The 13,817-nt window shown below is 43.1% G+C and overlaps 1 protein-coding gene across 5 annotated transcripts in view; it reads right to left on the reverse strand.

The window, feature by feature from the left end:
- Positions 1-13,817, reverse strand: part of TMCC3 (transmembrane and coiled-coil domain family 3) — a 90,348-nt gene that overhangs the window by 30,168 nt on the left and 46,363 nt on the right. Inside the window, exon 1 of one of the 5 annotated variants that reach the window (XM_088651862.1) lies at positions 3,510-3,610. The exons of the other annotated variants lie outside the window; for them this stretch is intronic. The gene's annotated coding sequence lies outside the window, so the exon portion shown is untranslated. Of the gene's footprint in view, positions 1-3,509; positions 3,611-13,817 lie in introns of those variants that run through there. 5 annotated transcript variants of the gene reach the window in all.

A 13,817-nucleotide genomic window follows, 5' to 3' on the forward strand; every position in this document is an offset into this window, starting at 1 on the left:
ACATAGTGTTCAAGGGTTTGTCCCAAAAGACTTGAAGGTTTAGATTCTTTTAAAAGTTTAACATTCTCTTCCATAATTAACAAGAACTGCCACAAATTTTGTTATTCCCACTTCTCAGACGATAGCAAAATTACACACCTACTCATAAGATAACGTTAGAGGCCTGAGCTGTTGTTTTCTTTAAAAAAACCTCACCATAAACATAAAATAGTAACTTTAATTATGCGCATGAAACTATAATTGATACAATGATTCATTTTGTTCAGATATGTCAAGAAGGTTAAGTGACACCTTACCTTAAACTACCTCAAAACACTTGACTACCTTCAACAAATTGAGTCACGGAGTATATATTTATCTGTCTGGCCAGCCTATTAGTCATCAGTCATGAAAAAAACATTTGTCACTATATAAAAGGATTCAGAAAGATGAGTCTGAAAACATTTGCAAGCTGTCATTTGGACCCTTCTGAATCAGAAGACACTTTGCCTACCTTTGTATTCTGAAAAGCTACAACTGCCTTAATTTGTTTAGCCACATAGGATTAAGGTTCTTCCTATTTATTTATTTTTTAAGTAACACTTTCTTGTTTCCTATGTTTCAAATTTTGAGAGAGTACTGGGCGAATTGCTTAGAAAGTACCTGCACATTTTGTCCTATACAGTAACTTTCTTTTTAGGAAGACTAGCAAAACTGGGAGGGGCCACTTTATACAGTAGGCTACATTCCAATATGGAATGTATGGACGCGGGTGGCGCAATACGGACATGGGTGGCGCTGTGGTCTAAACCACTGAGCCTAGGGCTTGCCGATCAGAAGGTCAGTGGTTCGAATCCCCGTGACGGGGTGAGCTTCTGTTACTTGGTCCCAGCTCCTGCCCACCTAGCAGTTCGAAAGCATGTCAAAGTGCAAGTAGATAAATAGGTACCGCTCCGGCGGGAAGGTAAACAGCATTTCCGTGTGCTGCTTTGGTTCGCCAGAAGTGGCTTGGTCATGCTGGCCACATGACCTGGAAGCTGTACACCAGCTCCCTCAGCCAGTAAAGCAAGATGAGCGCTGCAACCCCAGAGTCATTCGCGACTGAACCTAATGGTCAGGGGTCCCTTTACCTTTACCTTCCAATAAGGAAATGTTTGCAGTTTCTAGACATGCACACATTTCTCCGTCCTTCAAGCAGGCAAGCAAGAGTTGTTACTATAGTTTAAGAACACACTCCACCCCAGTAAAAGCATTCAAGGCGACTGCAGAGCGGGTACAGGGACAGGCATAGTCTGGAGAGAGGGCATGGCTTAAGGAAAACCCAAACTGCCAGACAGAGAGATCTGGAGGATTACATTCATTCCCAAGGCCTGAGGTTCCCATCCCTGCAGCAGGCAAGGGACCTGCTATTTCCTCAGACCACCACCCTCCAGCTCACCTGTTACTTTTAGGTTGTCACAGCGTTTGTTCAATATTTGATTTGCAGATGCTCCAGAATAGCATATATTTAGAAATGCAGCACTGTCCTTGTCTCATAACCTCTGCCTACCTTAAGAGAGGCCTTTGAAGAAGACACTTGTCACAGCAACTTAACTTTCATTTTGTGACTAAGCATGCAAGAAGCTACATGGAATGTAGAAACTAATTCAGCTCACAGCCTAGAGAACTTATAATCTACTTCAGGGGCACAAGGCAAGAGGAGTATACACATGACCACACACTGAATGAATGCATGGAGGTGGTTTGGGGGACAAGTGGAGGAGCCCTGCCAACCACCACTGGCACACACACTGCCACACACCAACAAACATCTGTTTGACGTTCATCAGTTACCTGCACATACATGCGGAGAGTGTCATGAGCCCTGCAGCAATGTCAAGCTCAGGCTTAGATTGGCAGATTCTGGCACAGGAGGAGGAAGAAGAAACAGAGGAGGGGGTTGAATTGTGGGAACCTGGGTTCAAGAAGGGGGCACATTAGTAGCTTTGGAAGCAGGACAAGGGATGCTGGTTCTCCCCTCCAACCTTTCTGCAAGGCAGAGTGCCTCAGGGGAGGGCTTTGATCAGCTGAGGCAGGAAGCTGAGCACAAAACATCTGGGTCTGAACAACAACCTGGGCAGGAGGGTCCAGTCTTGTCACCTAGAACCAGGCACTGCCGTTACAGATTGGAGCAGGTGCTTGCATTTTGATAGGGAAACTCTGTGGGAGACTCTCTTTGCTTCCATCTGGTTCTGAACCTCTTTCTGCGCTCCAGAACTCCTGCACTGTGAGTCTTAAGGCCTATGGTCTACTCTTCACAGGGCTGGCCAAAGACATTTTGTTACCTGAGGCAAAATCCCAAAATGGCGCCTCCTCTGCCAGGGAAGAAGGGAGTGAGTGAAGATCTACATCAGGAACAAAGGAGGAACAACTTTGGGATTTGCTGCCTGTCTGAGGCAGTTGCTTCACCTTGCCTAGGATGGCCCTAGCTGCCTAGCCTGCATTGTCACTTGCCTGAATAAAGACCTCCTTCCTACTCACAAGTAACAGCTCATGTTTGGGGCAAGAGTCAGGTCAGAGAGCTCATATATGCAAGAATGGGTCCTCTTCCTGGAAGATTGGATAAAAGGGCAAGTATGTGTTAATAGAGAACTAGGTGGCAGTAGCAGTGTACTAAGTAAGAATGTGGGATGTGAGGATAGTAGGATGGCTCAGAAAACAGAGCACAATAACTATGAAATAGAGGGTGTTCCAAACATAGAGAGCAGCATGGCAGAAGGCACAGAGGTGGGAGTAGAACAGCAATATGAAAGGAAGCAGATAAGAACACAAGATGTGCCCTTCTGGATCAGGCCAATGGCCCATACAGTCCAGCATCCTGTTCTCTGTGTGGCCAGACAAATGCCTATGGAAAGCTTGCATGCATGAAATGTATCTGAGAACTGGCAAGCTGCTGGCCTTGGTGACAATAACTGCACCCTATACTCGCTGACGAAGAAAAACAAAAATACTGAAGCAGTCCATCCAGAATAAAACACAGACCAATTTGTACACAAAACCTGCTGTATCTCTCTTCTTTCCAAAAGCAGTACAGTACTGTACTCACTAGACAAGGATTCGTTTTTTGGGAATATGATTTCCAGTAATATGGCCAAGTCCTGTAGCTTGTGAAATAATAACAGAAAAAGTGTCTCTAAACATGCGCAGAATGCTTTCCCTCACCACAAAGAAAGCACACAGCCTGTTGCCAGACCATGATGGTTAAGAAGCAGGGCTATATAGGGCAACTGTTATGGGTCAAAACCACAGGATTAATTACAGTAGCAGAAATGCTGGCAAACATAGATAGCTGAAGAAAATTGGTATGATTCCCAAAATGATTCAAAGAACTCTTTATCAAGTGAAAGTCTGCTTTGGAATGCTGCAGCATGAAAAGACATTTCAAGCAGTTTCAACAACCTTGGTAAAGAATTCTTCAAAACCAACTGATATCTTTGTGTTTGGCAAAAGCTATAACTCACAGGTAGGCTTGAGCCCCAGGACTACTATACCTGGAAATCAAGGGCTGCTCTAGATTCAGATAGGATACTGCTACACAGGCTGGTCAAATGATATTCATGTTGAGACTGCCTTTCTTCCTCTCAGGCGATTCCTAGAATAGAACTAGGTTATTTGTATTAGGCATCACAGATTGTACTCTTGTTCAACAGGGCACAGAGTACACAAGTTCTCAAAGATACCATTTGTTCTTCTGTAATTTTGCAAAATGAAAGCATAAGGATTCAGGTTTTTTAGCATACAGTTTGCAAGTGTAAAAAAAAAGTAGCCTTGTTTGTTTTCTGCATAAAATCCAATGTGCCAAGTCACAGAGTTTCAGCATCAGGAAGGAACTGAATCAGTCTGAGGAAGACTACGAAGGACAGACTTTAATGCGTGGTTTGATTATTCTTGTCAGCCAGAAAGGTTGTTTCTAACTTTAATTACAAAACTAGAGGCCAAACAAAATGTGTTGCACAATGATAAATTTAGCTTATATTGTTAGTTTGAAATTATCTTTCCCATATTTATTGAAGAGCAGAAAGCAAGCTGTGCATTCATACTAGTGGTTATGACAACTGGTTGTTAGAGGTTTAGGGAAGGTCAGTAGGAGAGCAGATTTTCAGCAAATTAAGAATTTGACTCTCAACTATATTACAAACATGGGAGCAGTTTAAAAATGCCTTAATTGTTGAAGGCAAAAGCACAAAGTAATTATAAAAAGTTAAGGGTAATAAATGCGTATGAAGCAATTCCACATCAGAAGCAAAAGCCCAACACAGTAAAAAGAAGAGGAGGAGGAAAAATAAACATTAAATTCAAACTTCTGCAAAACTAATTAGAGTGTATAGAAATGTTAGGTAAATCTGAAGCAAACAAATTATTCGGGAATATTCTGGATTCTTCTTTCTATGAGATTGACTAGGTAAGCAACCAATAGTTGTTTAAATCTAGGATACCATACTTGGGTGTGATGTTCCCTTTAAACACTCTGACTAATTCTCAATAAAACACCCAAGAGAAGAGAGCACTCTTTAAAAACACTTGCCAAGTCCTAAATCACTTAGAAATGTGTAGGTGAGCTCCAGTGGTCCGAATTTGAAGACACAAACTAACAGAGCACGTCTTGGCATGTTTGCTTCAGCCAATGTATATGGGTTGGCTTGTCAGCTGCTGTTCTAGCTCACAGCTGTCTAAAATAAATACTGAGAATAAAGTTGCATTCCAACTATTTACTCCCCAGGCTATTTAATATCTACATGAATAGAACAACTTCCTGAGTTGTCCAGGGTCAGGTGGCACCAATATGATGATAATCCAACTCTACTTCTACTACTTTTTTAACTGAGTCAAACAAATATGTGTCAGGATTATGGAGTGAGTGATAAGATAGGGGTATTGTACATGTGGGGAGAACTTATCTACCCAAGGGCTGGTTCTTTGGCTATGCTGGATAGAGTCACATTTTGCTTAAAACGTCAGGGCTGTAGCTGCTTGGAATGTTCTTCAGATCTTGCCTTTGGAGTCCAAGTGGAATCCATGTTTACTTCACCTCTTATCAGCTCCAAATGATACATCAGCTGCAGTAGTTCTTGAACAGGAATGACCCTCCCATAGGAGATATCCATGCTTTGGTCACATAAAGATTACTGTAATGTGTTTTATGTGGGCCTGCCTTTGATAACCATTCATAAACTTCAGTTGGGCCAAAAATGTAACAGCAAGATTTCTGATTGCGTTATCCCACAATGGACTCGTTAACCTAGCCTGCAAAATCTACATCAACTTCTGGAGTGTTGCCAAGTGCAATTCAAACTGTTGGACTTTGTCTATATAGCCCTAAATAGCTTGGGACTAGAGTATCTGAAAATTTCTTCCTCATGTACAATCCAGCCCATATGCTTTGGATGACCTTTCCTAGGTTCCCCCTCCAAGATGACCCGAGTAAAAACTAAAAATGTCTTCGCCACTGGGCTAGCATGCCTATGGAACCCCCTTCCGTAAGCGTTTAGGTTCCAAACAAAGAACTACCCAACGCAGACTAGCCCTACCATTAGACAGAATGAGGCAGCTGCCTCAGGCAACTGATTTTCCTTATTATGAAAGGGCACCAAATTGCTATTTAAGTTATCGCTATTTTCAAGGAAGGGGAGAGATGGTGCTTGTGAGATTTATTTTTTTGTCTCAGGTGCCAAAACTGGCCTTCAGTACCACACACTTAGACTTAGAAAGAAAGAAGCCATTTGCTTATGGACCTACACAGCAACATGTCTTGGGCTGGCATTTACACTTCGATAAATCATAGTTTCTTTATTTTAGCTTCTTCTTTCTGGTAGTAAAAACTTGAAATAGTAAAAACAATTTCTTCTTTTTCATTATGTCGTTAAGTGTAATTAATTCTATTCTTTTAATTTTTTATTGTGATTATAGTATACTGCTTAGGACACACTATTTGCAATAGTGGAGTATAAATATTTTCCCTTTTAATTCATTAATAGTAGCTATTGATCATGACTTTTTACTAATTGACTGGCTTGTTCATTTTAAGCTACAGATCACATAACTTAAGGGTTACATTTTGTTTTATGTGATTTTATAGAATCCTAGAATCCTAGAGTTGGAAGGGTCATCTAGTCCAACCCTGTGCAATGCAGGAATCATGCATTATACGCTCTGCAATCTTCCATGGGAAGATAATAATTTCTACCACTCAGTGTTTTTTTAAAAAAACATATTTTTAAAAACCACCTAAATGCATGGTTTAGTTCAAAAGGCCCTAGGACTGGCTAGAAGCTCTGTTTCTAAGGTCCCTGTGTAAAGAGCAAGCTCAGAAAATGGTCCTATTGGTTTAATTGGGCCAAGAAACTGTAACTGGCCGTCTCACAATGCCAGGGGGACTTCTGACTAAACTGTAGTATTGAGTAACAAATCAAAGTCTAACTTCAAGAAGTGAAACTGACAGCCTCTGGAGTGCACAGACATGGTGCCAGCTGGCATTGCATCTGAACATTTTGCACAGAGACAGCAGCAATGACAAGTGGAACTCCTTAGTTGTCTGTGTCCCACCAAGGAAATGCCAAGCTGACAGAAGGATAACTACACGTCCTTCAAAGTTTTCCAGAAGCATGATCTATGGTTTCTCAACAGAAATGTTAAGAAAAAGAAAGGTATGCACAGGTTTCAATATATTGCTGCCTTCAATCCCAGTTGGTCACACAGTCACGTAACAAACATCTCACTCTCCAACTCAAACAGCAACTAAAATGCTTTAGAAATTTAGGCCAGGGACGAGGAACCTTTCACCCTCCAGATGTTATTAGCTTGCAGCTCCCATCAGCCGCAGCCATTATGTCCAGGGATAGTTGGAGCTGTAATCAAAGATCATCTGGAGGGTCATGTGTTTTATTCAGAAGTAAATCACCCTGTTTTCAATAGGCCTTACTCCCAGGTTTATGCCAATGGCATTGCATATCCTGAGTACATGGTAAGCTGAGTTTGGTTTGATAAGAATATAATTACAATGAATATTTAGGTTTTTCACAAAATTCCCATTAAGAAGAAGAAGAAGAAGAAGAAGAAGAAGAAGAAGAAGAAGAAGAAGAAGAAGAAGAAGAAGAAGAAGAAGAAGAAGAATTTATTATTTATACCCCGCTCATCTGGCTAGGTTTCTGCAGCCACCCTGGGCGGCTTCCTGCAGGATATTAAAAACACAATAAAACATCAAACATTAAAAACTTCCCTAAACAAGGAAGTCTTCAGATGTCTTCTAAAAGTCAGATAGTTGTTTATTTCCTTGACATCTGATGGGAGGGCGTTCCACGGGGCGGGTGCCACCACCGAGAAAGCCCTCTGCCTGGTTCCCTGTAACCTCACTTCTCGCAGTGAGAGAACTGCCAGAAGGCCCTTGGCGCTGGAGCTCAGTGTCTGGGTTGAACGATAGGGATGGAGACGCTCCATCAGGTATACTGGGCTAAGGCCATTCAAAATATAAAATAAAACAGAGAATTTCTCTCTCAGTATCTTCAAATTTTCCACCCACTCTGGTCCTGCTTCCTCTTGTTTGAAACTAATTTGGAACAAACAACTTTGGAGAATCTGGGAGAAGAAGCAGTGAACCAGACCAGTGAGGCTGATGGATTATCCAGATTTTGACAACAGATAATCCCATCATTAAGCTTCTGACTACTTTAAGTAAAACAGTCTTCTGTTCTCTGTATCTGCGAAGAAAAGGTTCAAAAATGATACACTAGCCCAAGGTTTAGATTGCTGTATGTGGTTGAAACAGTTCTTACATGGTGGGGGAACATAAATGTGCCCGATGGAGTACCGCCTTCTCGGTGATGGCGCCCACCCTGTGGAACGCCCTCCCAACAGATGTCAAAGAGGAAAACAACTAACAGACTTTTAGAAGACATCTGAAGGCAGCCCTGTTCAGGGAGGCTTTTAATGTTTAATAGATTACTGTGTTTTATTTTTCTGTTGGAAGCTGCCCAGAGTGGCTGGGGAAACCCAGCCAGATGGGCGGGGTATAAATAATAAATTATTATTATTATTATTACTGTATGTGGCTTAGGATCAATATCATTTTGTCATATTCGTTATAAAGCATAATGAAAAGCAATGGCATTACTGAAACTTCATAGGAGACCTGAATGATTCAGCAAAGTGGCTTTCAGGAGAAAAATGAACCTGGCTGGCTGTTTCAGAGGGGAAACCTCCAGAGTAATATGGTGTGATTTAAAATATGTAAAAACTTCAGTTACTCCCAAGTTACTCACACAACTATTTAAACATGATCCTCTAGGAAGAGCAGTTCCCTATTAACTCATACTCTACTTCTAGAATGTTACCATCGGACACGGGCTTTGAAAGACATATACTGTACTTTACAAATCGCAGCAGATCTCTGCCAGAATATGAACAGAGGCATCTTAGAGCTGTATCTCTGCATTTCAATTTGATAAGAATGTCAGTGTAATTTGGACCCCTGTTACTCCAACAAAGAGTATTGTGGCATCTTGAAGACTAACAAAAGATAATAACAAGAACAACAACAACAAGAAGAAGAAGAAGAAGTAACAAATTTACTATTGCATACCATGGCGTAGTGTTGGGAGTGGGAGGGGCATGATTTCTGGCACAAATTTATGGGGGGGTGCAACCAGGCACCCCACAACAGGCTCCCTCATCGAGGCCAGAGGTGCAAGGAGGCAAACCACACCCAGCTGGGCCTTCAGGGCTGGGGTTGCGCCTCCTCCTCATACCCAGCGAAGGGACACTGGTATGCGCCCTGACCCTGGGCCAGCAGAGAGAGACGGAGGGTGAGGGTGCTGCAGATGCCCACCGAGAAGGAAGGGAGGAAGAGGAAGTCAGGAAAGCACTGCCGGAGCCACATGCATTGCCTAAAGTGCCTTGCTGCAAGGACAGGAGGGTGACATAGCGGCCCTCCTGGCTTTGCATTTCTCTGCCTCATCTCTGTTTCTAGGTTGGGCCTAGTTTGCAAGGACAGACTCCCTTGATTAGACGCTGGCAGGCGAAGGAAATGCCCAGTTCACCAGGGGGGCACAACACACCCCACCATGGGCGCAGACAACCCACGCTATGCCCATGATTGCATAAGCTGTCCATTGCATCAGATGCATAAAGCAATACTTATATTTATAACAGCGGTTCCCTCCCCCCCCCAAAAAAACCCCACCTCTAGAGTGGGTGGGGAGGGAGAAAGAGTTTTCAGGAAGGAGACTGTAAACAAGGAGGTCAGGAGGAAAGCTGCTTTTAAAAAGAACATATACTGTACGTTTTCATTGTTTTATACTTGTAACGGTTATATTATATTGTTGTAACCCGCTTTGGACCTTATAGTAAAGACTGGGTAAGAAATCTTAAAAATAAATAAATGGATCAGGATTTTTTTTTCCAATAGGGAGACAATTCAAAAGAAAGGGCTGTTGTTGAAGTTATCACCCGAGCTTCATTTGGTTTTTATCTGTCTTCAGTTTGATGGACTTCATGAGTTTGAGACACCAAGAATCATCCATCAAAACACACAAAAATATTTTGGGTCTCCACCACTTACCACCCTGCCCAATGCCAGTAGTCATACTAAATTTCAATCCATAAAGTGAACAAAAAGTTCACTGTTTCCTGTACTGCCTTGTAGAGAAATAGCACTTGAATTAAGCAGAAATTTGTACAATGATGACAATCAAAGCCACAGCAAATGACCTTATTTATTTTAAAATGTTTAATTATGCAGAAACAATCTGAAGCACACCCTCTGTTTAGCAATGTCCCTTAATGTTTAGTAATGTCCCTTAATGTGACGAGAGGAGCTGAAAGAGAGCCTAACATTCTGTTCAGGAAGACTACTTCCTTTCCTACACAGATAAATAATCCAACTGCTTCAAGCTGTGAAGTTTGTTTCTTTTGAAGCACTAAAGATCTCATCCTAGAAGAGCAGACTTCTCATCTCCAGAGCCAAAACCAGCAAGGCCAAATTATAATGTAAATAATCAAGACCCACTTGCTTTGTTTTTACTAGACAGATATTACTTTACTTACTCATAGCTGACTGGCTAAAATGTGTGCAAAATAGACAATTCTTTGAACTACTGTAATCATTTGGGAAGCAAACTCGGTGCAGAACAGTCATCTAGGTTTATCAACACTGCATACAACACTTATCCAATCTCCCAACTAAGAACAGCTCCCTGTGTGACATTTTAATATTAAGAAATATTTCTTAGATGAACTACCTTCCCAGGTCAACAAGCCCCATCTGCCCTCAACAGCACACACAGAAACCATCTTCTTGACCATTGAACCTGCATATTGAGCAGACAAGGCCAATAGCAGGTTCAGTGGTCAAGAATGGGGCTTGTCTGCTCAATATACAGGGGGTATGGGGTATTTCTGGTCGAGGACATGTTGTGCTCCTTCTAGAGTAGTTCATCCACATTTTGTCCCCTCCATGCACTCAGCTCTCACCTCTGGCTCCTAGAAGCTGATAGCAGTCACACCCTGGGAGTCACTCCTTCATGAGAACATGACCACATCAGCAAGGCTGAGAGGGGAGCCGTTTTGTCTGGGCAGCCCAGGACCTCCACACACACTGCCCTGGCTTGTGCCCCAGAGAGTTCGCTTTGGTGCTGTTAACACAGCAAAAACCACACGGGAGGCAGCAGTTATGATTTATAAGCTCCACCTGATTGTTGTAAGATAGAAGTGCTATGGGTTGCCTTAATCGGTAGGGTAATCATCATGTCTCACTGGTCAGCTACTACACGCCTTAAGTTGAGCAGCTCCCGATACATAAAGTACTGACCCAGCATTGTCAGCCTGCTTCAATGGGAGCTTTGAGGTTAGAGTATCATTCAACAAGCCAACCAGGAACTCTCCTGCATCAATCTGTACAGCCACAGCAGGCGCTATAACTCTCCAATGGTTTTATTCGCCCCGAAAGGTACACTTTCCCATTGTCTTCTAAGGCAAACAGATGCCAATGAATAGTTCCTATACAGGGCCAAACCAACAGCAAAACTTTGTTTCAGTGGTCATATCTGGCAGCTCCTGGCATCAGTTGCAGGTGGGTGCAGTCAAGGGGGCAAAGATGTTGACAACAGTCTTGTTTAAAGGACCCTGGACCCAACCAATGGAACACAAATGTCACAAAGAGAGGAAAATCACCAGGGGCTAGAGCAGGGGTCAGCAAACTTTTTCAGCAGGGGGCTGGTCAACTGTCCCTCAGACCTTGTGGGGGGCTGGACTATATTTTGAAAAAAATAAAAATGAATGAATTCCTATGCCCCACAAATAACCCAGTGATGCATTTGAAATAAAAGGACACATTCTACTCATGTAAAAACACCAGGCAGGTCCCACAAATAACCCAGAGGTGCATTTTAAATAAAAGGACACATTCTACTCATGTAAAAACATGCTGATTCCCGGACTGTCCGCGGGCCGGATTTAGAAGGCGATTGGGCCACATCCGGCCCCCGGGCCTTAGTTTGGGGACCCCTGGGCTAGAGGATGAAGCAGGCAACGTGGCAATGACAGAAACCTCTCCACACACCGCCTATTGAGATCTTGGCAGGAATGACTTAACCCCTCTGCCTAGACAGAATTCAGGATAAGAGGCATGGGGCAATCTTAAAGTGCCTGGGGAGAGGGCAGACCTATGCCATACCCCATCCCTGCTTTAGACACTCCAGTAATTAACACCTGACTTGCTTTTCACTCTTTAGATTGTTGCATGTGGTCTTCTCATTTACTGTACTTAACTTTATTCAAGCTCCATCTTTGCAATTTTGGCCTTGTACAAATGTCAACACGTTTTACCACTTAAACGGAAAGCAAAATAGACTTGGTTTAAAATGAAGGTACTTATGAATATCTTTCTTCTAAAACCAAAACCAAAACCCAGATCTTATAATAATTTCAATGCAACAGCACAATTGTTGCTGAGCAGAAGCTGGCAGCAGTAGAATCTTTGGCACTGGCAGATACTGCCTGTGATGTCAGTGGGATCTCCCAACTTTACTTTGAAACCAGCCCTAGCATGCTCTACTTTTTATTAGATCATCAAAACTGGTCAAACTGGGAGAGTTAACCCTTTCCCCTGTGCCATTTCCCTGATCTATTATTATCTAAGATACTATTAGCCCAGATTTCACCCCGGTGGGACTAATAACTCCACAGCAACAATTTATATCACAAAAACGTGTCATGGGTATAACCCCCATCCTCAATGCCACTACCCTGATCGCGTCTGAGCAGGTCCTGGCAGCTTTAAGCTGTGCACACATTACCATTTACTCTGGCTCCAGTGCACTCCCACCACTGGTGTTTGAAGCTGCGTACACATGACATTAGCTATAATCCATATCTAGAGTTCCTTGAGAAATATTGCTATTTGACATTTCCCCCACCCAGCCACTTAAACCAGCTTCCATTCAGTTTGAAAGCATAAGCCACATTCACTCTGCAGTTATACGGAGGTGTGTAAATTTGAGGCAGCCATTGCACATGCGCAGACGACAGCATATGCACAGATGACAGCCCCATGCCCCATGAATGGGTTGCTGGGTGGGTTGCAGGAATGAGAAAACCAAAAAAGTAATGTGGATCAGGTGAAGGCATCCCAGCCCCCTCCCTCTCTGGTGTGTACAGCAACCATGGGAATGCAACCTGAAATGCAACAGACAGACACCGCAACCTCACTGCATTTTAAATCGCTAATATGTACCTAGCCATAAGGTCAAAAGAGCAAATGTTGAGTGTTCAGAACCGCAGGCCCAAAGGAGCTCCTAGGCAAGTAGTTTGATGCAGGGATACAAAAAAAGGCTGTAGAAATGACAGAATGGCCAGCTCTAGTGTTTTATTAATTAAGAGTGCAAACTTTACAACACTGCATGCAGAACATTGCTGCCTTTACAGACACAGGACAGACACTGCAACAATGCGAGGTTGTCATGACTTGTCTGCACTCAAGCAAACGTATACATCCTTTATGCAAAAAGCAGCATACGTCAGTTTGCCCAGAATCTCCCATCACACCTGGGATAGGTGGCACCTGGTATAGGTTCTCCCCTCTCTGGGCCTAGAGCCCATCATCCCAAGGTCCACAGATAAGCATAGCATCAAAGCAAGCCAATTAGGATATATCAAAGCAAGTGAATATAAACATAGGTATGAGCTCATTCTTGCCACAACTACCAATTAGTTTGGGGGTTATCCTGACTACGAAGATGGCATTTGTAGGCCTTCCAGAATATTTCATATTTGGTTCAGCATATCAAGCTCCTGGTTCCTGACTGTTTTGACTGGCCCCGAGTTCCAAGGACACTGCCCACCTGTTTCAACACAGCAAACAGCCACATACTGACTGAGTTCAGGGTGCCAAACACTTGGTTCCAAACGTCTGCTAAACTACATTCAAATAGTTAGGGAGTGGTTAATCCTAGCTTTTAATAATCAGAGCGTTTTCGCCTGTGCAAAATCCTTGCATGGAATATCTTCAGAGAAAGGGGGAAAGCCCTTCAGAGACTCTTGTCCTATTAATTTTTAGCAGCTCTCCCAACTCAGGCGCCCACAATGTCCCAAGTCCGGATAACTGTTACTAAACAACAGAGGCATAAATGCAAGCGGGGGCCGGATGCCCAGCCACCAGCGACTGCTCCTCCGGGCAGCAAGGCAAGTTGAAACCTGACATTTGACACATCGCAAAGGCACGCTGCTGAACTGGAGCCTGTTTTAGGGACATGACACCTGCCTCCGACAACACCCAGAGGCGACGAAAGGCGCGTCCCCAGAAGTAAACA

This window comes from Zootoca vivipara, chromosome 9 (assembly GCF_965207765.1).
Source record: "Zootoca vivipara chromosome 9, rZooViv2.hap1.1, whole genome shotgun sequence".
Taxonomy (NCBI): Eukaryota; Metazoa; Chordata; class Lepidosauria; order Squamata; family Lacertidae; genus Zootoca; species Zootoca vivipara.